At 38.8% G+C, this 23,055-nt stretch overlaps 1 protein-coding gene across 2 annotated transcripts in view; it reads right to left on the bottom strand.

Moving 5' to 3' along the window:
- The window catches only part of OTUD7A (OTU deubiquitinase 7A), a 415,292-nt gene extending 395,913 nt beyond the window's left edge, over positions 1–19,379 (bottom strand). For both annotated transcript variants that reach the window (XM_072616550.1, XM_072616557.1), the window contains exon 1: positions 19,103–19,379. The gene's annotated coding sequence lies outside the window, so the exon portion shown is untranslated. The remainder of the gene's footprint in view (positions 1–19,102) is intronic.
- Positions 19,380–23,055: the final 3,676 nt, after the last annotated feature.

Here is a 23,055-nt window from a genome sequence, read left to right as displayed (position 1 = left end):
GAAATCTATCGACTTTTCACTTATCTCTGTGCCTTCCCTTGCCAAATCCTACTCCTTATTCACACCATGTCCTCTAATCCCTTGATGTCTCAATTCTCTCTCAGGCCCTCTCCTCAATACTAACCACTCCTTCCTCTTTTCCTCCTCTTGATGAACCATTTAACTCTACATTGTCCACGTCTCTTGAATCCCTAGCTCCCTTATTTTGAGAACTGGATTCTGTCATACCTCAGCCTTGAATCATTCGCACCATTTGCTACCTTTGCTCCTACACACATGCTCTTGAACAAGTTGGAGAAAATCATGAAACTGTTCTGACTGGGTAGATTACAGATTTATGTTATACAACCTCAAAAGGGCCCTCACTGTTGCTAGGCTATTTTATTATACCTACTTTATCAACTAACTATCCCACTCTCCAAGAGTAGCTCTTCCAAACCTTTTCATCACTCCTCAAAAATCTCATGGCCCTCTGTCCCTCATCCTTTCCACTGCAACTTTGCCTTGTATTTTACAGAAAAAACTGAGTCCATTCATCATGAGTGTTCTCTTTTCCTCTTCTTCCTCATTCATATGCCTTCCACCACCATCTCCTTCTTCACCTCTGTCTCACATTAGGAGGTGGCATTATTCATTAACAGGGCTAACTCTTCTGCCTATTCAAGTGATCCCATTCCATCCTGTCTCCTTCAATATACTGTATCCTCTGTCAACCCCATTAAATCACTTATTTTCACTGCTAAAATACTTTATCTTATTTTTTAAAAAAAGTTTTATTGATATTTTCTGTTTCCTGCATAAGCATAATATCTCATTATCCCTCCCCCATTGTCTCCGAGAGATTCACCCCATATGACAAATAATATGTTTTGGAGAAGAGGAAAGAAAAGTAAGCACAGCTTGTCAATACATTGAAAAAGTCCAAAACCATAAGCAATGTGTAACAACTGTGGACCTCCCACCACCACAAAGGGGTAGGCTGGGGGTGTCTTCTCATATCTCTTCACTTGAATAATTTGCCACATATACTTTTGATCTTCGAGTGTCTTGTTCATTCCATTTTATGAAAGTTACTATAAAAATTGCTTCCTTGGCTATGCTTACTTCACTCTGCCTCAGTTCACATAGCTCTTTCTATACTTTTCTGTATTCATCGCACATATTATCATTTCATATGGCACAGTAACATTCCAATACATTCAAGTAGCACAATTTGTTCCCCAGCCCTGGTTTAACCATTCCACAGCTACAGAGCATCTACTTTGTTTCCAATTCTTAACTATCACAAAAACTGTTGCAATAAATGTTTGGAGTATATAGGGGCTGTTTTTTCCTTATGTATAGTTTCCTTCATTTATAAACTTAGTAACGAAATCTCTCTTTCAAAGCATATGGATATTTTAGCCATTTTATTTGCATAATTCCATACTGCTTTCCAAATTACTGGCTATTGTTCCACCACCCCTCCAACGTTGACTGTGGCCAGTTTTTGTCATCTTTGCCAATTTTCAAGGTGTGAGATAAAATCTTGAGGTTGTCTTGATTTGCATTTCTCTTATTCGTGATTTGGAACATTTTTTCATGTAGTTTTGAATATTTTGCAATTCTTCTTTTGAGAACTGTTAGTTCATATCCTTTGATCATTTATCTATTGAGGAATCACTATTAAGCCAATATAAATTTACTAATGATTTCTATATCTTGGATACAAAACCCTTATCGGAGAAATTTGATACAAATTTTTTCCCCATCCAACCACTTCCTTTCTTATCCTAGATGTATTAATGTTGTCTGTACAGAAGCTTTTTCAGGTTCAGGTTCCCTCTTCTGCTGTAAACACAATATTAAGTTCCTTTACTTTAATCCTTTTTTAAGTTGGCCCTATTCCTACAGCTCTCTTCCTCTTACCCCTGATTCCCTCTTCTCATTTGATACCCCTTTCCCTTTAGAGTTTTTTTATTAGACCCTTTTTCTTTACTAATTTTATCTGTGTGTGTGTGTGTATGTAGATATAGAGATATTGTTACCCCTCTTTTTTCTTTCAGTTAGTCAAGTAGATTCCCTTTTCTTCTCCTCCCTTTCATCTAGTCCTGTTCCCTAGTTTTGAAATTTCATTTTTTTTGCCCCTTTCCAAAAAAGGCTTATCTCACTCCCTTCTTTATTCAACTTCTCTTGCTGTTTACTCTAGACCTTTATTCTGTGATTCATGATCCCTCTAATTATCTGGTCTCTCTCTTTTCTCTGAATTCTTCATGCAACCAGGGCTCCTAAGGTATCTATTCTAGGCTCTCCCCTCTAGATGCTTTCTGCCACTGCCTTGTAGGACCTGCTCCATGGATTCACCTTTTCCATTGTGCCTAACTTCCAGAACAATGCCTATTATTTCAGGTATCAGACAAAACACTGCCCCATGGTAGAGCCCTTCCCCACTCCTGATCTATACCTTCTCTTACTGGCCTTTTTTTCTACATTTGTCTGGAAATCTCTTCCCTATGTCCATGTTCTCCCACGCCTTCATGGGCCAGTTGTACCCAGGGGTCCAAACTCCTCCCCTCAGGACAGGCAGACTTTCCAAGTCTCCTAGAATCCTTTGTTGGATTTTCATCCAGATCACTCCCTCTAACTGTAGGTGTCCCATGGGGTTCTGTTCTGGGCTTTCTTCTCTTCTCCTTTCATTCTACTTCATTTGGTGATTTCATCATCTCCTGTGGATTTAACTACCATCTCTAGGCAGACAATTTTCAGATCTATTTATCCTGCCCCAATCTCTCTTCAGAACCACCTACAAATACCTGGATGTAGATGTCCAAGAGACAACTTAAATTCAACATGTCCAAAATCAAACTTATAATCTATCATTCTCACTGTATTTTCCCCATTTCCTATCTTCTCCGTTATTCTAGAGGGCAATGACACTCTCCCAAATACCCAGGCTTGCAACCTAAGTTTGCTATGCTTTATTTTCTCTTACTATACACACCATACCACCATATACAATCAGTTGTCAAGGTCTGTTGATTTCACCTTTGCAAAGTCTCTTGAAGAAGCCCCTTTGTCTCCTCCTGCCTGGCACAGACCCTCATCACCTTCTTTCTGAACTATTATAATAGCCTGCTGGTGGGTCTGCCTACCCCACTACAATCCTTCCTCTACTCAAAGTGATTTTCATAAGGCCCAGGTCCAACCATGCTACAACCCCCACCAAACTCCAGTGGCTCCTCATCACCAGCATTAAATGCAAAATCCTCTGTTTGATAGTCAAAGCCTTTCATAACCTAGCACTCAGTTACTTTTCCAGTCTTCTTGGATCTTACTGCCTGCCATATACTCTTCAATCCAGTGACACTGGTCTCCTGGTTGTTCTACCAACAAAACGCTCTGTCTCTTGGCTGTGAGCATTTTCTCTGACTGTCGCTCATGCTTGAAATGCTCTCCCCTCCTCAACTCTGCCTACTGGCTTCCCTGGCACCCTTTTCAACTGAGATCTCATCTTCTACAAGCTTTTCCTGAGCCCTCTTAATTTTAGTGCCTCCCCTCTCTTAATTATTTCCTATTGATCCCTTAGGTATTAGCACATGTGTTTGCTTACTGTCCCCTCCATTAGATGGTGAGTTCTTTGATGGCAGACACTTTATCTCATCTCTTTTTGTACTTAGCACGATGCCTGGCATGTCATCAGTGCTTGATAAATGTTTATTAACTGACTTAGAAGCAGAAGATGTGTTTGCTTAAAACCGAAAAAGCAACATGACACAAAGGAGAAGACATTGGACCTGGATTCCATGCACTTGGATTTGAATTCCTGCATAGTCAAACTAATTTACCTCTGCATGCCTCAGTTTCTTCTTTCATAAAATGACAAGATTGGACAAGATGACCTCTATGGTTCCCTCTAGCTCTGATTCTATATTCCCATTATCTTAAATTCAAAAATTACTAAATGCCAAGTAAAACCCAGCTCTGAAAAAAAAATAACTATCATTTTTTCCTACATGTGGTTTCTCAAGACAGAGAAATCATACTATATATTCATATTAGAAACAATAAGCAAATAATTTCAGTATCTACACAAATACCCCGTAAGAGAAAGGTTTAACATACTTCAAGAGAAAAAATACAGAAAGCAAGAGAGTCATTTAATACCTCTGTCACTTCATAATCCCTCCAAAACTTAGCAAAGCTTTCATATGAGACAGCAATGTAGGAGATATATGTCAGATGCATGTATGTTGCCAAAACATAAGGAAACATCTTTCAATGTGTAGAATCAGAGCTTGAAAGGATCTTCGAACTTCATACTTGAAATCTCAAATGTCACTTAAAGGCAGCTCACACCCTAAGAGAACTCACCTCTTCCATCATCTCTCGCCAATAGCCCCCCCCCCCCCACTTTCTACTTAAAGACCTAATTTTTATGTGGCCCATATTTCACATTCACTTACTTGTGTACATTTTGTTCTTCAAGATAGAGCACAAGCTTTCTGAGGGCAAGGATAGTTTAGTTATATTATCCCTGTGTCCCTAGCCCCTGATACAATTCCTGGCACACAGGAAGAACTCAAATGATCACTGATTGACTAAATATGTCATCTCATCTTTTCATTGTATAGATGATAAAAACTGAAACCCTGAGTGGTTAATCCACTTGTCCAGTCGCTTGATGGCAGGGTTGAGATTGTAGCTCCAATCTCCGGACTCATAGGTCAAGATTCTTTTTATTATTACTCCCTGTTCCCAACTGAAAACAGATTATTAAGAATGATTCCTCCCAGACATCCTGCGAACATGCCAGAACTGAGGCAAAGCCAGCAGGGGATGCAAAATCAGCCACAGCCATTCTCCCTGAAAACATTCAGGGGTGGAGATTATTTCTCAGATGTTTTTACATGTGTATTCATGTATGTATCTATATAAAAATTACAACTCCTTCTATGAGTTCACCAAAGTTTACAGAAAAGTTTTCTAAATAAAAGCAATTTTTTTTTTATACAAGAAGCCCTAAAATCAATAAGTTCATAAAACACAGTAAATGAGAATAAGGATACCTTTCTCCCAAAAGGGAAAAAAAAGAAGAGAAATCAAACACAAAAAGTCAAGAAGCAGAGGAAAAAATAAGGCAGCATCTAAACTATCCGTTAGGTGTCTGCAACAAGGAAGGTCATTTCAATGACAGTTCATTGCCAAGCATGGTACCTCACCAGGAGAGGAAGGTTCAGTTACTCTAAGGCTTCCATTCCAATAACGTCAATAAATAAATAAATTCAGCAATACAGACTAAATGACTGAATCTATTCCAAATAATGACAGTTCCTCAATTAAATATGGTTGAATTACATCACTTTATGAAACAAGGTTTTGGGCCAAAAATAGACCCGTGGGACCTAATGGAAGGTGGGCCAGGTGCAATCAGAATAGTGTATAGACAGACTGGTGCAGGTGAAAGCTGAGGGATTGAGTTCAAGCCTTCACTTGTATGATCTTGTTTAAAAGGTCACTTAAAACTTTTTGAGCCTGTTTCCTCATCTTTAAAATGAATCATTTGGAATAGAAAAGCCCTAAGATCACTTTCAACTCTAATTATTTACAAGGGACCAATCCCTAACTCAGTGCTGAGCTACACTGTACAAAAAGGATGTAGAGAGCTCCAATTCTGTACCTGAGTGATTGCTGATCTGCTTAAGGTCTCTCTCAATTGAGTTTTATACCATTATCCCTAGGTACACCTTCTGGTAACAAGCTAAAGTGTCTACTTTGAACATCTGCTAGCTGTTCTTATGCCCCTAGTTTAGTCACTGCTTAACCATACTATTTTTAAGTTAGCACCTTTATATTCTACCTCCTGCCAAATTCTCTATTCCTGGAATCGTTTTTGCTGGATTTTCCTGAATTATTTTTTTTCTTTTTAAAAAGAAGAGTGGGAAAGATTTCTGAGGTGTCTAACTGAGTAAAACAATACCAGTATCATTTCTCTAGGATTGAGTCCAGGGAAGCATTGGCCTCCTTCTTGGTGACATGAAACCCTCAGGCACGCAGCCCCAAATAGCTCTGACCTTCTCCCTGGCCATCATTATGGTGCCAACACTCATCTGCATTGTTGTCTGTTCTCACTCAATCTTACTGAAATTACAGCAGCCTAGACAGATATCACTTCATTAAAGAGCCCCAAATATAACATCATTATGCAAGTATAGGCCTGTGTGTGTGTGTGTGTGTGTGTGTGTGTGTGTGTGTACGTAATTTGGGTCCAAATCTACAATTTAACTGGTATAGAGCAGTCACACTAAGGAAATTCTTTCTTCCAATGTAGTTATGAAACTATTCTGCAATTTATAGTTACCTAAGGAACTGACAGATTAAGTAACTTGTCCAAGGTCAAATAGCCAGGTATGTGAACCCAGATTTTCCTGGCTCTTAGTATAGCTATCTATCCATTATATTATTCTGCCTCTAGGCCTGTGCATACATACATACATACATACATATGTATGCATGTCATTGTATGTATAAGTATATGTGCATATATACGTATGTGTATATGGGTATGTGTCTAATTTTCCAAACATTAGTACTGAGTATGTTATACCTAAGCTATTGAATATACATAATCAACTAGCATTTATCACTACTTTCCAAACACAATGCTGAACACTACAGATAGAAAGAGAGGTGAAAAAACAGTCCCCTACCCTCAAGGAGCTCATAGTCTAATGGGGGAGATGACATGAAAACAACAAATTCAAGACATATACAGGATCACTAGGGAGTAATCTGAGAGAGAAAGCCCTAAGATTAAGGAAGAATAGGAAAGGCTTCTTTCAGAAAGTAGGATTTTAGCCAAGAGTTGAAGGAAGCCAGGGGAGTTAGGAGGGGAGGATGAGGACAAAAAGTGTTCCAAGCATTCTGATCAGTCAATAAAAATGCTCATACTTAGAGTTGTCCTGTGCCAAGAATAAACATCAAAGAATCTAGTATCACTGGATCACAGAAATGAGGAGGGGAGGAAGGTGTAAAAGACTGGAAAGGTGGGAAATGGCCAGGTTGTGAAGGGTTTTAAAAGCCAAACAAAAGATTTCTGATGACTATTCAGAAAAGGGGTTGAACATATTTGATGATTTCCTGTCAATCTCATTGTCTCATTAACTTTTACCTCTCCTCTAAGGAAATTCTTCCTTCTCTGAGGATGATCAAATATCACGAATGTGACTTTTACTTTTCTCCTCCACATTATTAGTATTCTCCAAGAGAACACAGCTAGTTTCTACTGATAAATGAGTGCATTTTTACTCAAAGAACCTAAGCCACCTTAATAACTATAGGCTAGAACATATAAGATCATTCATAAGAAATGGTCATTTTGCCTTTTAAATACATTAGTCCCATTAAACTTAAATAAAAATAATTATCTAATTTTTCTTTGAACAATTCCCATAAATATTAAAGTAAGTGAATTAGTTAATTGCTAAGTCATCTGATGTTATCTCGGCCATAACAGAGCCAGAAAAGAGAATCCACAGAACTGCTAATCCATTGGTTTAAATGTCGAAATGTTTCAGACTCATCGTTCATAGAATGTATCATATTTCAGAGACTCAGAGAAATTTAACAATCTAAACCCGTACAACTTTGAATGTTCGCAATATAATGGCGAACAATCCAAGAAAGAGAAAAAAATCATGCTGTATCTCATTCCCAAAGACAACTAAGAATATCTCATACTATAGTAACTCTATCAAAATTTAATATTTATTTCAGCCCTAGAAGTTGATGAACAATAAAAAGAAAAAACAAGAAATGCAAGTAAAAAGTTGTTCTTTTCAGAGGAACAATGGATTTTTCCTTGATTAGTCAATATTTATACCGACTCAATGAAATGCAGACTACTAGAAATCGCCTTTGAACACGAAAGGAGCAGAAAAGCATAATGTGTCTGAACAAAATAAAAATTAACATCAAAAAAGCACCCTGGCACTATGCAAAAATGCTTATTCTTCATTTGTAACTCTAGGCTGGCACTATGCTATGGCACATTGAATATTTTCCAGGTTTTAATCAAGACCACGTAAGTTCATCAAACTCTCCAAATAAAATACACTGATCTAATACTAAAATTCTAAATACTAAGCAACCTGGGGGAAAAACATCTCATTTCTGAACTGTATATAATGAAGCACCAAAAAACCCAAAACAACCTTCCCCCACCCAAGATTACTTCTTCCATTCTGTACTCTAAACCACTAGACCACGTTTTTAATACTGTCCTTCAAAAGACATTGCTTGCCACTTTTCTTTAACAGAATATCAATAACAGACATTGGGAAATCTATTTCAGTTCAAAATAAATTTAAGAAAGAAGATGCAAGAACTTTGCATAGTTGACAAAAAAAAGATTGTAATGAATAAGTTGAAGCCCCAAATGCTTTAAAATAACCAAATAAATTTAAAGTAACCAAGAAAATTTGTAAGTCTTTTAATGATTAGTATCTGTAGAATGTCTAATAGCCTTTTCCAAACAAGTAATATGCTAACTCATTACAACACAAATTTCAGGACACATTTTTCAAAAAGATCTAATTTAGCATTTCAATTTGTGCCTACAATAATCAATTTGTATATCCATGTTGCCAAGTTAAACAGATTCACCACAGAACTTCCAAACACAATTTAATAAACTGTAGATGCCACTAATGAATAGTCTGTTCAATCCCTATTTCTGTGTCATGTATTTCCAAATTATAGAAAAGGAGTAATCCATTTCTATTACTTTTCTATATTCTCCTCCAAGCAAGAGAAAGGGAATCTTTCCCTGAGTAAGCCCTGCCTTTCACTTTTGGGGGGTGTCATAGAACAGTATTGAACATAACAATTCCTTGGTGACTATCCTATCATTATTGGACAATGGGAAAAGCCACAGATACCATAATACCATAATACATATGTATAGCTATACCGTGAATAGAATGCTGGGTCCAAAGTCAAGAGGACCTGAGTTCAAATCTAGCCTCAGATATTTACAAGCTGAGTGACCCTGGGCAAGTCACTTCTGCCTCAGTTTCCTCAAATGTAAAATGGGGATAATAATAGCACTTACTTCACAATGTCATTATAAGGATGAAATGTACACTTAGCACGGTGCCTGGCACATAGTAAGTGTCTACTGAATGCTTATTCCCTCCTTCCCCCTCCTACGGATTCCAGAAGCTGGTTTTGTTGAGTTGTATCTGACTCTCCATGACACTATTTGGGGCTTTCTTGACAGAGATTTTCCTTTCCATTTCCTTCTCCAGCTCATTTTACAAAAGAGAAAATAGAGATAAATAGAATTATGTAACCTGTCCAGGGTCACGCAATCAGTAGCATCTGAGACTAGATCTGAACTTGGGAAAAAGAATCTTCCTGACAATAGGCCCAGTGCTCTACCCCCCCTTACCACCTAGCTGCTTCCAGATTCCAGAAGTAAAACTGTACTAATAGCACTCTCTCAAAATGAATCTAGTATTCTTACTCTCCCCTGTAGTTAACTAACTCATGTATTAAAAGGAGAATGTTTCCCTCTACACAAGTTTACAAAAATCTGTATCCAAAAAGAAGGGTTAAAGGTTAAAACTCACTATTAAATTTCAAGTTCATATCTTAAGGATTTGATAGAAAAAGGCAAAAACAAATTTTATTTTCTTCTCCATGAATGTTTCTCCTTTCATTTTACTATCCTTTTAAAAATTCTTTCTTAATATGAATTTAACTGTCATGAACAATTCAATATGCAAGGAAAAGAAAAGAGCATTGTATATGAACCCGTGAGCTCATTATGTACAATTTGTTTTTTTTATTAACGTGCATATTAAATTTAACACAAGAGTAGCAAAACTGCCTCCCTTTTCTGTGCCCCCTCCTGTCTGTTCACTTCTCTGTATTTTTTAATGTTTCACTGAAATTCTTTTCTTTTTTTGTTTCACTGTCACTACCCACTACTTCACCCCCATAGATAGAAGCTCACCCTTGTAACAAATAACTATAGTTATGCAAAAGAAATAAACACATGATCATGTCTGAAAACATATGATCTCATTCTGCACCTATATTCCCACATTCTACCATTCTTGACATGGATTCTATATTTAATTCTTTCTTTGGTTTGTTCCTAAGTTTCCTATAAAAGTATTACTCCTACATCCAAGACCAAAAAAAAGTCCTGAAAAATGCATAATAATCCCTTTAATTCAACAAGCTATCTACTGAATACCCACTGATTTCCTAACACCATGCTAAGCTCTTTAAGAAATACAGAAGTGATAGCTCTGCTAATACAGATTCCAAGAGTCCTTAAAGTCATCTGTTCCTCATTCCCAGAACACTACTTTCCAAAGTATGTATTAAAAAGCATTTGGTTAAGTGAAAGATATAGAAATCTTACATATATATCATATAAAGATATATAAAACACAAGATTTTGAGAGACTTTACAGAGATAGTCTTATAGATATAGATCTATAGATATAAATGCTGTATGTATGTATGTATATGACCCCATATGAATTTTAAAAGTTGAAGCTTTGGTAAAAAAAAAAAAAAAAGCATTAAAATTATCCAGATACTACATACAGTTCCCTTCAAGTTGCTTACAGGATTACTAACTTCCCACTTAAATTATTACTGTAGTTGCTGACATGTTATAGTCACAGAATTAATATCTCTGCTGAAGTTCTAAATCTAAGAAGTCACAAGGAGACCTCAAAGAAAAAGTAACCAAGTATTTATTGAGAAAGTACTTGAATTAATTCAGAGGATAAATGGCTCCAAATAGAGTAGAAGTTGGAGCTTTAAAACTCATCAATACAAGCTGGCAGACAAATTGATGGACAAACTGAAATAGAGAAAATTGAATGGGCTGAACATTAAGTGATACAAAACTGATTCCCCAGGTCTAAATGTGAAGCACTCCAGAGTGTTTCCAGTTATCTCAATGGGTATCATGAAATTCTCTAAAGATTCTCAAGACAAAATTAATCACTGTAAAAGATATTGAGTTACCACTTCTAAGGCTCATTGAATCTTAGAACTGGGATTGCCCTAATCATCTAGTTCAAGTCTCTTATTAAAAATAGAGAAACTGAGGCTCAGAAAACTATGGTGGCATTGTCTATAAAGAACAGAACCACTTCACAAAGGGGAAATAAATTAGATGACACAGACGAATTTTTATAAGGTATTTCAGGAAGGTAGGAACAAACATGTCCAGGAAATTATATATGCAAATGTAAAGCATACATTAGAGAAATCCTACAAAAATGTATTTAAACCTAAAAAGCTCTATTATAAAGGAAACCCACTGAAAAACAAATTGGGGTACAACAGACAACTGGAAAGGAATTTAATTTTTAAAATAAATCTATATATTTTATAAGGCATATTTATATTCCAGGACTTTATATATTGCAAAAGAGTTACCAGTGCAGACTGGCACAGTAAGCTTGCTCACTGTGGGGTTTCCTTATCAATGAATTCACAGAGCCAGACTATAGTTTACAAATAGTCTACAAATGTCAAATGTGATTAATTCATGGAAAGTGCTTTGCAAACCTTAAAGCACCATATCAATTTTAACTATTATTATCATCCTAATTAAGTTTCCTTAGATTTGCTCATAAACATTACATATTTACAAGAACGCGTGATAATAAATTATCCTGAGATATTTGGCATATCCTAGGAAGGACAAACTCACAATATTTCACAGTCAACAGTGAATGTGTTTATTTTCCTTGTATCTGCTTGTGCCCAAAGAGACATGTTCAAGGTCTACTTTGAGGAAGATTTGAAACCTTATGTAAATGAGCTCTTGCTACAACTTAGCTCCTCATGAACTCAAAGATTAGAACTGGAAGGAATCTGAAGGAATACCTAGTACGCCCCCACTAATTTCTGCAAATGAGGAAAATTGAAGCAGGAAGGCTATTAAGAAATTTGTCCAAGATCCCATAACTAGTTGGTGGCATTCAAGTCTAGAATTCAGAGATCATCCAAATCTGAGGTAATTATTACTTCTACCACACAATACTGGTACTGATTTAGATACATCAGTCATGAATTATGTATAGTAAAACTTTTCACAGATAAACATCAGTCCCATCCTCTACAACATTATTAAAAAGGGCAATTATCTGTACATTTTCAAATTTTGTAAGGCATTTATTGTTCACCTAATGTGTCAGGTACTGTACTAGTCGGTAGAGATATGAAAGGAAGGAAGGAAGTGAAGGAAAGGGAAGAGAAAAGAAAAAACCCCTACTGTAAAGCATCTAGGGGTTGGGGTGGGAAGACTATATTATATTATCTTATACTTTCTGTCTTCTGCCTTAGAAATGAATGACAACAACCTGCCAAGCAATTTTGTACTCCTCCAGTAAGATCTACTAATGCTCATTTTGCCCTTGGTCTAAGAAAAGGCTCCCTCGACCAGAGACCATGATGTACAAAGCAGTCAACTCTATCAGTTGAAGTGGCTTTAAGGCACCTCCTTACCAGAAGCAGTTGAGTGGAGGAGGGGATAGAATACCAAGCGTGGAGTCAGGAAGACTCATCTTTCTGAGTTCAAATCTGACCAGATATTTATTTGCTGTGTGATCCTGGCCGAGTCACTCTTAGTTTCCTCATGTGCAAAATGAGCTGGAGAAGGAAATGGCAAACCACTCCAGTATCTCTGCCAAGGAAACCTCAAATGAGTTCACTAACATTCAGACACAACTGAATAACAACAAAGGCTCCTACCAGCATCATGCAGGAGTGGGGCTTCAGTTCCAGCAGCTCTCATAACTGGAAAATACTTGGCCTTGGTGCTGTTACTTTTAAGGCTGGAGCTTCTCTACATTGAGCTGTCTTTCCCTCTATGAATCTGAGATCCTGCGACCTCATTCTTACCAATATGATCTCTAAAACTACACGGACCGTTGAATCTTCCCTCTCCCCCAAATCTTAAAACCAGTCAATTTTTCAAGTCTTATCCATTCAACTTCCTCAACATCTCTGGCATCCTTCTCCTTCTCTCCCATTTATGCAGCCACCAACCTAGTTTAAACCCTTACCTATCTCTGGAGATTACTTCAATAGCTTCTTAATTGGTCTCTCTGTTTTTCATCTCTTCCCTCTCCAATCTTTCCTTCCTTCAGCTGCCAATATAACCTTCCTAAAAAACTCCAGGTCTGGCCCCATCACTCTCCTATTCAGGAATCTGCAGTGTCTTCTCAATAAACCTAAGAGAAAATTAAAAACTCCTCAGTTTTGCATTCAAAGCCCTCCACAATCTGACTCCAGGCTATCTTTCCAGATTTGTTTTACATACAACCTACCTAGGCTATTAAACCTTTTCCCAGACTTAGCATTCTATCTCCCACCTCAGGGAGAGAAAAGGTTTGGAATCCCCTATGCATTTCTTACTCACTATCTTCCTTAGAATGTTGGTCTTACTGCCTTCAAGACTCAGCACAGTCTGTCCTGATTTCCTCCTCTGGAAAAGGAAGGAGTTGAGTGAAGTAGGCTTCAGGATCCCTTCCAGTTCTAAGTCTATGATCCTATAATCCATGGCAGGCCTTTCATGATCCTTCTATTTTTTACCACTTTGTCTTTCCTCAGATTATCTCCTCTTTATGCATCATATCTCCTAGGGGAATTTAAGCTCTTTGAGGGCAGGCCTTTCCAAATGTATTATGTATTAGTACCATTCAAACCAGTCTTCTGTCTAAGCAAAGGAGTTTTCTTATGATTCCTCATCTACCATATTTCATCTCCCCTTCCCATCTCCTTATCTTTGTACAAGCGGACCTCATTCTTGGATACACTCATTGCCTACTCATCACCACCTTTTAGAATCAATCCTTCATTTCCTTCAGAGCCCAGCTAAAAAGATACCTTCAACACGAAGTATATACTAATTGTCCCAGGTGTCAGCACCAAATTACATGGATTCATTGTGTGTCTGTTACACATTATCTCTCCAGACAAAATTAAGTTTGTTAAAGGTATGAATGGTCTCATTTTTGTTTTTATTCCCCCAGTGGTTTCTGACACATAGTAGGTTTTTGAATTAATTTATATTCAGAAACTAATATGGGAATATATGTCTGGATTCTATATAACTTCTATCAAAGGCCTATAAAGTTAAAAGCAAGAAATCCATCCATTTTGCCTGACTCTGGAGTCAGAGGATCTATATTCAAATCTATCTCTAACATTAACTACATGACCTTGGGCAAGTTATAACCTCTCTGAGCCTTATTTACTGGTATATAATTTGAAACAGCTAGACTAAACAGCCTCTAAGGTCCAGTGAAGTTCTAGCTATCACCTTTGGTATTGAGAGGCCCAAACTTAGTCGTGTGAAGGACAAGCAAATGTTACACAACTAAATTTTAAAATTTGCCAAAAGTTTTAAAATAAAATTTATTACAAAATGGTGCTACAGCATATATTTATTGCAGAAGCATTTATTCTCATTCAAATTCTTATCATTTTTATTTCCTATATACTTCTCAAAGTGATAGCTCTGCTAATACAGACTCCAAGAGTCCTTAAAGTTACCTGTTCCTCATCCCCAGAACACTACTTTCCAAAGTATATATTAAAAGGTGTTTGGCTAAGTGAAAGATGTAGCACAAAATTTTAAGAGACTTTACAGAGACAGTGTTGTAGAAAGAGATCTATAGATATCAATGCTGTATGTATGTATATGTCCCTATATGGATTTTAAAAATTAAAGCTTTAGTAAAAAAAAAAAAGCATTAAAATTATCCAGATACTATATGTGTGTATGTGTATACGTGATTTCTCTCTTTCCCATTTGTACCTGGGCTACTGCAAGGTATATAAGGAATGGGGGAGAAGAAGATTTAAGGCAGTTATTTTTTAAATTCTTTAATCAATGATTCAAGTCATTCCAGTAAACAATAACAACTCTTCTTAGCATAGCCAGATTCTAATAACCATTAGAAGAAACATAGAAATGCTTTACCATCTTATTTGCTTCTATGAAATGTAAGCAAGCAACCCTACTGTGCCATACTTTGTATGTCTAAGCTCAGCTACTGCAAGTAAAATGCCTTTTTTTACCTAATGCCACACGTGGGAACATGCTGTTAAACAAACTGACACATACTGCAAGTCAGATTAACTACATTTAACTAAAGAACACAATTGCCTTTTTTCCACCCTCTTCGTTTTCTAAGGTAAAGTTTTAAAGGATAAATGTTTGGCTTTCCTTTACAAAAACACAGCAGGGCCAACAACCATGGTCAGAATGGGCAGAGTGGCCCTTTCTATGAGACTGGAACTGTTAAGTTGCCAAAACATCGAGCCAATGCAGTCAAAACACCCAACGTGTGTGTGTGTGTCTGTCTGTGTGTGTGTGTATCTGTGTGTATGTGTACACTGGTCATTGGGCCTCTGTTGTCAAACATCTGATTTTTTTTAACACACACACACAAGGACACAAACACTGCAACCAAATATTTTGGCATTCTGTAGATGCAACCTAAAACGGAGATTCCACATCTGGGTCACCTCTGTGGAAGCCACTTCATTTCTGTCTCCCTCCCCTTTCCCACCTCTGTAGCTCAGAAGTTCAATATTGGAACTGAATTTTAGGACTCTAAAAGTACACTAGCAACACGGCACTCTTCCATCAAAGGCTCCACACCCCAGCCCTCATCTTCAATACAATTCTTAGGGTTTTCTTTAAGAGTAGTTTGGTCAAAGCCTTCAGCAAACCAAGTTCAGCACTCCCCCTGCTGGCACTCCAGGAACTGACTCACCTTATTCTATGGGTCTACAGAGACCAACAAGACTCAAAGGAGGCAAAAAAAATAAATAAATAAATGAAAGTTTGGGTTCAAGTTAGCTTCTCAAAAATAAACCACTTCTTGCTTTAAATAATGAAGTGGAAAGGCTGGAAACATTTTTTTTTAATTTAAAAAATGTCTAATTAATTTAACTTTTAAAATTAAGATTAGCTGACCCAAGTTTTTAAGAATCACCTGAAACAACTATTTTTTTTTACTTAGAGGACTAAAGTACTTTTTAAAAAACTATATGAAGTATTAATCACTCTAACAAATATGTTAAACATACCTGCAAATAAAAATCTGACATTTAAGGTAGTGATGTCATTTGTATACCTTACAATGCCAAAGAGCATCCTATTTCAAATCAGAAGGCCTGTATTCAAATACTGGCTCTGGCACTTACTATCGATGGCTTACTATCTTGCCCTAGCTTAGGCAAGTCACTAAACCTCCCTGGGTTTCAGTTCCTCAACTGTAAAATGAAGGGAATGGTCTCAATGACTTCTAAGATTCTCCAGCTACACATGGCGATCTTTTATTCCGATGGACAATTTCATCAATTGCCATGGTCAAAATGCATTCAATACTTAGTAGCCAGTCTTCTCGAAATGAGCCTTTTGATACTTAGCGAGACTAGGCCTCTGACCTGACCCATTCTAGAAACTCTTCCAGCTTCATGGAACATGGCAGAGGGTGAAGCCTCCAGCATCATCTCCAAGCAGCATGCAAATGAGACTTTTGAAGAGATTAAATCAACTATATGCTCTAGAACTAAATCAACCAAACGCAGAAGTTTTCAGTCAGCTCATTCACTGTAAAACCTCATCTCTTTTTCATTCTTGAACTACTGAGTAGAAATGAGCACTAGGAATATCCTCAGCTCTGCAGACTGCCCTCAAAGACCCAGTAAGGCTCCAGTAAGGAGCCTCAACCTTCAGATACAGAAGGGTTCAATAGACTCTCAGGAAACAGCTTGGTTTCCAAGCCTGTTCTAATCTTCTACTTTTTTTAACTTCATTGGCACTCTCATAATAAGAACACTGATACTCAGAAACTGGACTGAAACAAGCCACTCCAAATTAGACACCCAAGAATAAAAACTTTTCATTATTACTACCCTGAAAACCAGAGGAGCAGAGAAGAAATGTTACTATGCTGGACTTCTGTAAACTTACTTGCCAGTCTGGGACCTACTAAGAGAAATTCATATGTGGCATAAACTTGATGAGTTCCTAACCACTCCAGAATGATTGCAGTATGCTCATTGCAATCAATTATGAATTTCATTCATTATCAAGCACGAACGCAGAAATACTTCTGCCCCTATCGAATGTCCTTTGTTTCTAAGACATTAAAGTCGCTATCCGGAAATTGCCTGGGAATTCTCTTACCTCTGTTCCCATAAAGGCACTAGCTTATTATCTGCAACATGTTGCTCATGTGTTTGGGAAATGAGCCCTAGGGAACCTGGATTATCAACCACTGTGGCCTCCTGTTTCTCTTTAGGTCTTAAGAAACCAAGGAAAATTGAAGAGAAAGAGAAGTTAAAAGAAGGAAAAAGCGAAGGAAAGCTGCTCTTTGGATCAATGAGAAGCCTTCACACTTGATCATTCCTGAAGTGCTAGGGCCTCAGATCCTTAAAGAATGAAGTCATGTTGGGTTTGATACAACAATCTACCAGTATAGATTTCACTGATGTCACACTACTTTCTTACTAATACAGGCAACTATGTGAAATTTGTCACCATCTTTTCCAAACCATTCAGTCTTAGCTGATATCTTCATTTATTTTTTTTAACGATGAATAAATAGCTAAACGAGAGAGAGTTTGGGTTTTGTGTACATGTGTCTGCAAAGCTTTTTTTTTCCACTGTGAAGCAAAGACAGAAGTGATAAGGATCTAACAAGTTTCTATGCAGAACTATTTGGATGGCTATTTAGTCAATTTCTCCACTCCTCCCTCCCCAAAAGCACTCATTTTTCATTTGTCTGTCATAGTTGTCAGAGATCAAGTCAAGAAAGTTGAAAATGCTGTGGTTTCTGCTACATAAAAGGCATTATAAAAATAAAAAGGCATTATGAGACTTCCACAGCTATGTCTAGAGGTGGAGTAGATTCAAAGGGCTGTGCATAGTGAAGGAAAGTTTCTGTTAATGATGACATCATTGACATTTCCCAAATTTAAAGGGGCATTTAAGGCACAGCAGATGTGATTTTTTCCCCTCCAGTGAAGAGACACTAGAGAAGGCCTCTGGGTACATGGTAAGAAATTTCCCTAATTGTATGGATTCCATTTGGACCAAACCAGAGAAAAATGAACTGTTCATGTTCAGTTACTGTGGCTTACTGCCTATGCCATTCTATGCTCCGAGTTAATGAGTCTCCTAAAAGCTTAGACCTAAAGTGTTTTTCCATTATAAAGAAAAACAGAAAGACATTGATCTCTGGTAATGTAGCGTTAAAAAAAATGATAAGGGAATAAATACATAGAGATTTTATATCTAAAATCAAACATTTATCGATATAGGTCTTTTCTGGAATCACATGGAAATCTGGAGGGAGGGGGCAGGTAGGAAACAAGCGGAATAAAGGAACAAAATTCCTGAGTTTGCCTCCTGGATGGGCAGCTCAGGTCTGACATGACACAAACGATGGTTCTCCTACCTGCCGACCCGGCAGGACCAGAGATGTACACACACAGGTCCCAACCGGACCCCTTAAATTGCTACATCAAAAGACCCAACGGTAACAGTAACAGTAACAGTAGCAACAGTAGCAGCAGCAGCAGAACAATAAGTGATTCGGTGTGAGATCCTGCAATGCAGAATCCTCTCCGAATCTCATTACTGAACAGAGGTGAGGGAAGTCCGCGACATGGGCATCTCATCTATGTGCAAAGAGGCTGAGGGGGTTACTGTTGCGTTTGGCCGATGGAAAGAAAAGGGGGGACGCTCCAGAAGTCAGACCCTAAACCCCCCTCCCTCCACCACCTTTAACCTTTCCCCGCCTCTAACACCCCTTTCAGTCCGCGGACCCAGGCGTGCACGGGAGGCTGGGGGAGGGGGGGTCGCGGCGGGAGGAAAGGACGCGGAGCGCTCCCGCTGCCCCCGCGCTGGGGGCACCGCGGACACACGGGCGATGATTCCGATCGCCAGCCGCCGCGCACCTGTCCCGTCCTCTCCCCGCTGCAGGGACACCCACCGAACCCAGTGACCCGCCCGGCGCCATAGGCTGGCTCCCGCGACGCGAAGAAGAGCAGCCCGTGTCTTTACCTGCTCTCTACGCCTGCTCCGAGCCCGTATTAACCGACTTCCATTTTCTTCTGCTTTAAACTAAAAGGAAATCAAATCAGCTGGTTTGGGGTTTCTCCCCTCCTTCTCTCCCTCTCCCTCTCCCAGCTGCCGCTCTCAGTCACCGGGATCCTCCTCCTCCTAATCCTCCTCCTCCACCTCCACCTCCTTCTCCTTCTCCTTCTCCTCCTCCTTCTCTCTCCCCGTTGCCTGGAGGAGCAGCTGCTTCTCTCTCCTACACTCACCCTGCAGAAGCTTCGGAGAGATACCCCTCCCCCTGTCCCTGACGTCACCTGGCTGCAAACTCCCCCCACCCCAACACACCCCCCTCTGCTGCCTCCTCGTTACCCTGCAGAAGCCTCTCTGCTAGAAGGGGCCGCTGCCTCCTCCTTCCTCGTCCTCTCCACCTCCTGCCCTGACGTCACGGGGCTGCAAGGCCCGCCCCTGACGCCCCGCCCCCCGGTCACCCCGCCCCCGGTCACCCAGCCACCCCGCCTTCCTCCTCCTGCGGAAGGCTCGGCGACAACCTGCTGCCTCCGAGCGGCGCGAGGCGCGCCCGCCCCGGCGGCCCCCCGCTGTCATCCCGCCAGGGGGCTGGCCTCGGAGCCCGAACTGGGGCCGGGCCACGGCACCCTCGGCCGCCTCAACGCCCGGGCCCGCGGTGATGAGGAGGAAGGCAGAGGCAACTCATCGCAACTTGTTTTCTGCTGGACAAAGAATTTTTAAAAATAAAAATGAATAAGAGGGTTGGCAAAGGGCAAAAGCTTTGGCTCAAGCGCCCCCTCCATCCTCTCTGATACTTTGTGTTTTTTGGCTTTCTGCTTCTTATGTTCTGTTACTTCTCTCGCCACTGCATGACTGTCAGAGGTTCTCCTCCCTTCTCCCCACTCCCGCAGATGTCGGTCTGACCTGGCCCTTGGTGCTCTTGCCTCCTAACCCAGTTTCCCTGTCTTTCTTTCCATATTAACTTGACTGTCTCCCAACTTTTTTTTTTTTTGTCATTCCACTCCTTTCAGCCGATGCCTCTTCTCATTCTCAGACATCAGAGGATCTTAGATCTAGAGCTTCGAGGGAAGATTGACCACTTTCATTTTACAGATGAGAAAATTGAGGCTTAGGAAAGTTAAATGTCTTTACACAAGTGCTACGGGTCATCTTCTAGAAGCCCCATTTAAGCACTTCTTGTTTCCAAAAAAAGAGGCAGGGGAGGATGAAGTAGGTTGGTGGTGAAATCCACTTTTGACATTTTCAAGGACTATTTGAAAGGGACAAGTCGCAAACCTCTCTCTCTCTCTCTCTCTCTCTCTCTCTCTCTCTCTCTCTCTCTCTCTCTCTCTCTCTCTCTCTCCATATATATGTATGTATGTATGTATAATGAATGTGAAATGAAAGTATAAGCAGTAACTTTTTTAACCATCTAAATGTGTAAGTTCAGATTATTTTGTACCAGAAATCAATTTGCACAGTAGAATTTAACAAAAAGTGTTAACTCAACATTTCAGTGGAATAGAGAAAAATGTAGTTCTTGTGTGCTGGAGGGTTTCTTTTGAACATGATTTCCTGAATTGGGTTAGCAAAGAGAGATTTCCCTTTACGCCATTATCATTTAAGCATATAAATATGAGTCTTCCTCTTTTCAGTCCCTAAACACAGGCAGCGAAGTATAAAATGCACTGACCAGTAACCGTACTTGACCTTATGCCAACTTATGCTCGTTGAAAAGTATCAGAGTGAAGCTAAAAATAACCCATAACGTTGAATTCACCTGTCCTGCCTGCTTCATCCACTGATGGCAACCTGGATGGTGGTCTGCACCAGTGACCCAGGACGCTACCCTTGGCCTTTTTTTTTCTCCAGCGATGTTATCACTGACATCAATTGTAGGCATAAAGGACTATTTATCAAATTTGTAAATAAGATAAAACTAGTGGGATGGTTACCATATTAAAGAATAGAATAGGAATATAGGGCTGAATCTAGAAAAGATACGTTTTAAACAGGATAAATGTAAAGTCCTACATTTGGGTTTTCCAAGAATCACCTGCTCAAGTACAAGCTGGAGTCACTATAATACCTTTCCTGTGAAAACAACCAACCAGGAGGCATTTGTGTACTGCCTGTTTAGTAAGTCATCGGTGTGGTATGTCACCCAAAAAAAGCCAAACCAGATAGGAGGCTGCTTGGATAGAAACCTAGTCTCCAGACAACTAAGTTTATGGTCCTCCTGTCCTCTACCCTTGCCTAAGCCCTTCTGGAATCTAATTAGAGGACATCTTGAAGAGCTTCACATATGTCATATCACTTGATCCTCATAACGCTTTCTGGGGTAGAGACTCGGTAAAGACTAATATTTTCTTATTACAGGATGAAAGGTTAAGTGACTTGCCTGAGGTCACTTAGTTACTGAATCAGGTGGTGAATTCAGGACACTTCGACTCCAACTCTAGAATACTGTGCATTAGCTCCTGGCATTCTTAATGCATCTTTTAGGAAGAACATTGACAATCTGGCTCTTAACCTACCTTGCCAGATATTTTGTACTATTCCCCTTCCTATATTCTCTGTTCTAGCCAAAAAGGCCGAATACCTATTGTCTTCCTTTAAGGTTCAGATCATGTTCCACCTCCTATGGAAAACCTTTCCTGATCCTCTCCTGGACACCTTCTACCATGAAATTACCACACAAAAATTGCATGTTCATCCTCTCTTGAAATTACTTTGGACGTTTATTTATTTGTGTACACGTTATATTCCCTGACCTCTTGAGGGCTGGGGCTTCCATAGTTTGTCTTTGGATGCTCAGCGTTAGACTAGTACCTTGCGTATAGTAGGTGCTTTATAAGGTTTGTGAATTAATGATAATTTGTGTAGCAGTCTTTCTGAATACTAACCTAAGTACAACAAAACCTGGCAACTTGTGGGGTTTTCAATGGCAGCTGTTTGGTAATCACATGGAAATTTCTTCAGAGACCTGTGAAAACCACATGTCCCAATCCTTGAAGTGTAGAGTCCCTTCTACACTGTATACTATATACAGACCTTCTATGCTATATGCTACCTATACTATATAGTATGTGTATAGCATATACAGTATCTATATATACATGTATGTATATTATGTATACATATTAGTATGTATAATATAGTATATATACTGTGCACTATAATATTATATACTTTGTATATAGTATCTATATACACATACATCTATAGTATATAATGTATACATATATACACACTTCTATACCATAAATACTATATGTAGATATATATACACTTCTACACTATATACCTGACAATTTTAAAAAATGTACTATAGATACAAATGTAATAATGGCAGTAAATAATCAGACCAAACTCTTATTGAAAATCCAATTTCTACTCAGTGTCAGTTTTTGCCATTTCCATGATGATTTAATTACTTTATTTTAATAAGATCTTGAGCTACACAATTCATATCCATAATGAAGATAGCCTCAAGGGATGCCTATTTCTTAAATGCAGGGAAATTTTGTAGACTGTGTAAGAGAAAAATGATAGCATGTCTACAGAGACATGTGTCTATCAGATTTTTATAGATGGCATTATATTTTCCCATTGGCATAAATTAGGGTAAAGAGACAGCGATCAGACGGAGCCAGCATGGCTTCATCAAGAAGAGGTTATGGGAAAAAAAACAATAATTTGTGGTAGACTAACCTCATTTTCTTTTAATAATAATAATAATAATAATAATAATAGCGTTTCTATACCACTTACTATCTGCCAGGCACTGTGCTAAGCACTTTACAAATACTATCTCAATTGATTTTCACAACAGTTATAGGAGAAAGGCGTCATTATTATCCCTGTTTTACAGGTGAGAAAACTGAGGCAAGCAGATCTTTGTGACTTCAAGCCCGGAACCCTATCGTACCTGCCTTTCCTGAGAGAAC

This window comes from Notamacropus eugenii, chromosome 1 (assembly GCF_028372415.1).
Source record: "Notamacropus eugenii isolate mMacEug1 chromosome 1, mMacEug1.pri_v2, whole genome shotgun sequence".
NCBI classification, from domain to species: Eukaryota; Metazoa; Chordata; class Mammalia; order Diprotodontia; family Macropodidae; genus Notamacropus; species Notamacropus eugenii.
The sequence above is the reverse complement of the archived record's forward strand: the minus strand, read 5'-3'. Positions and strand labels throughout refer to the sequence as shown.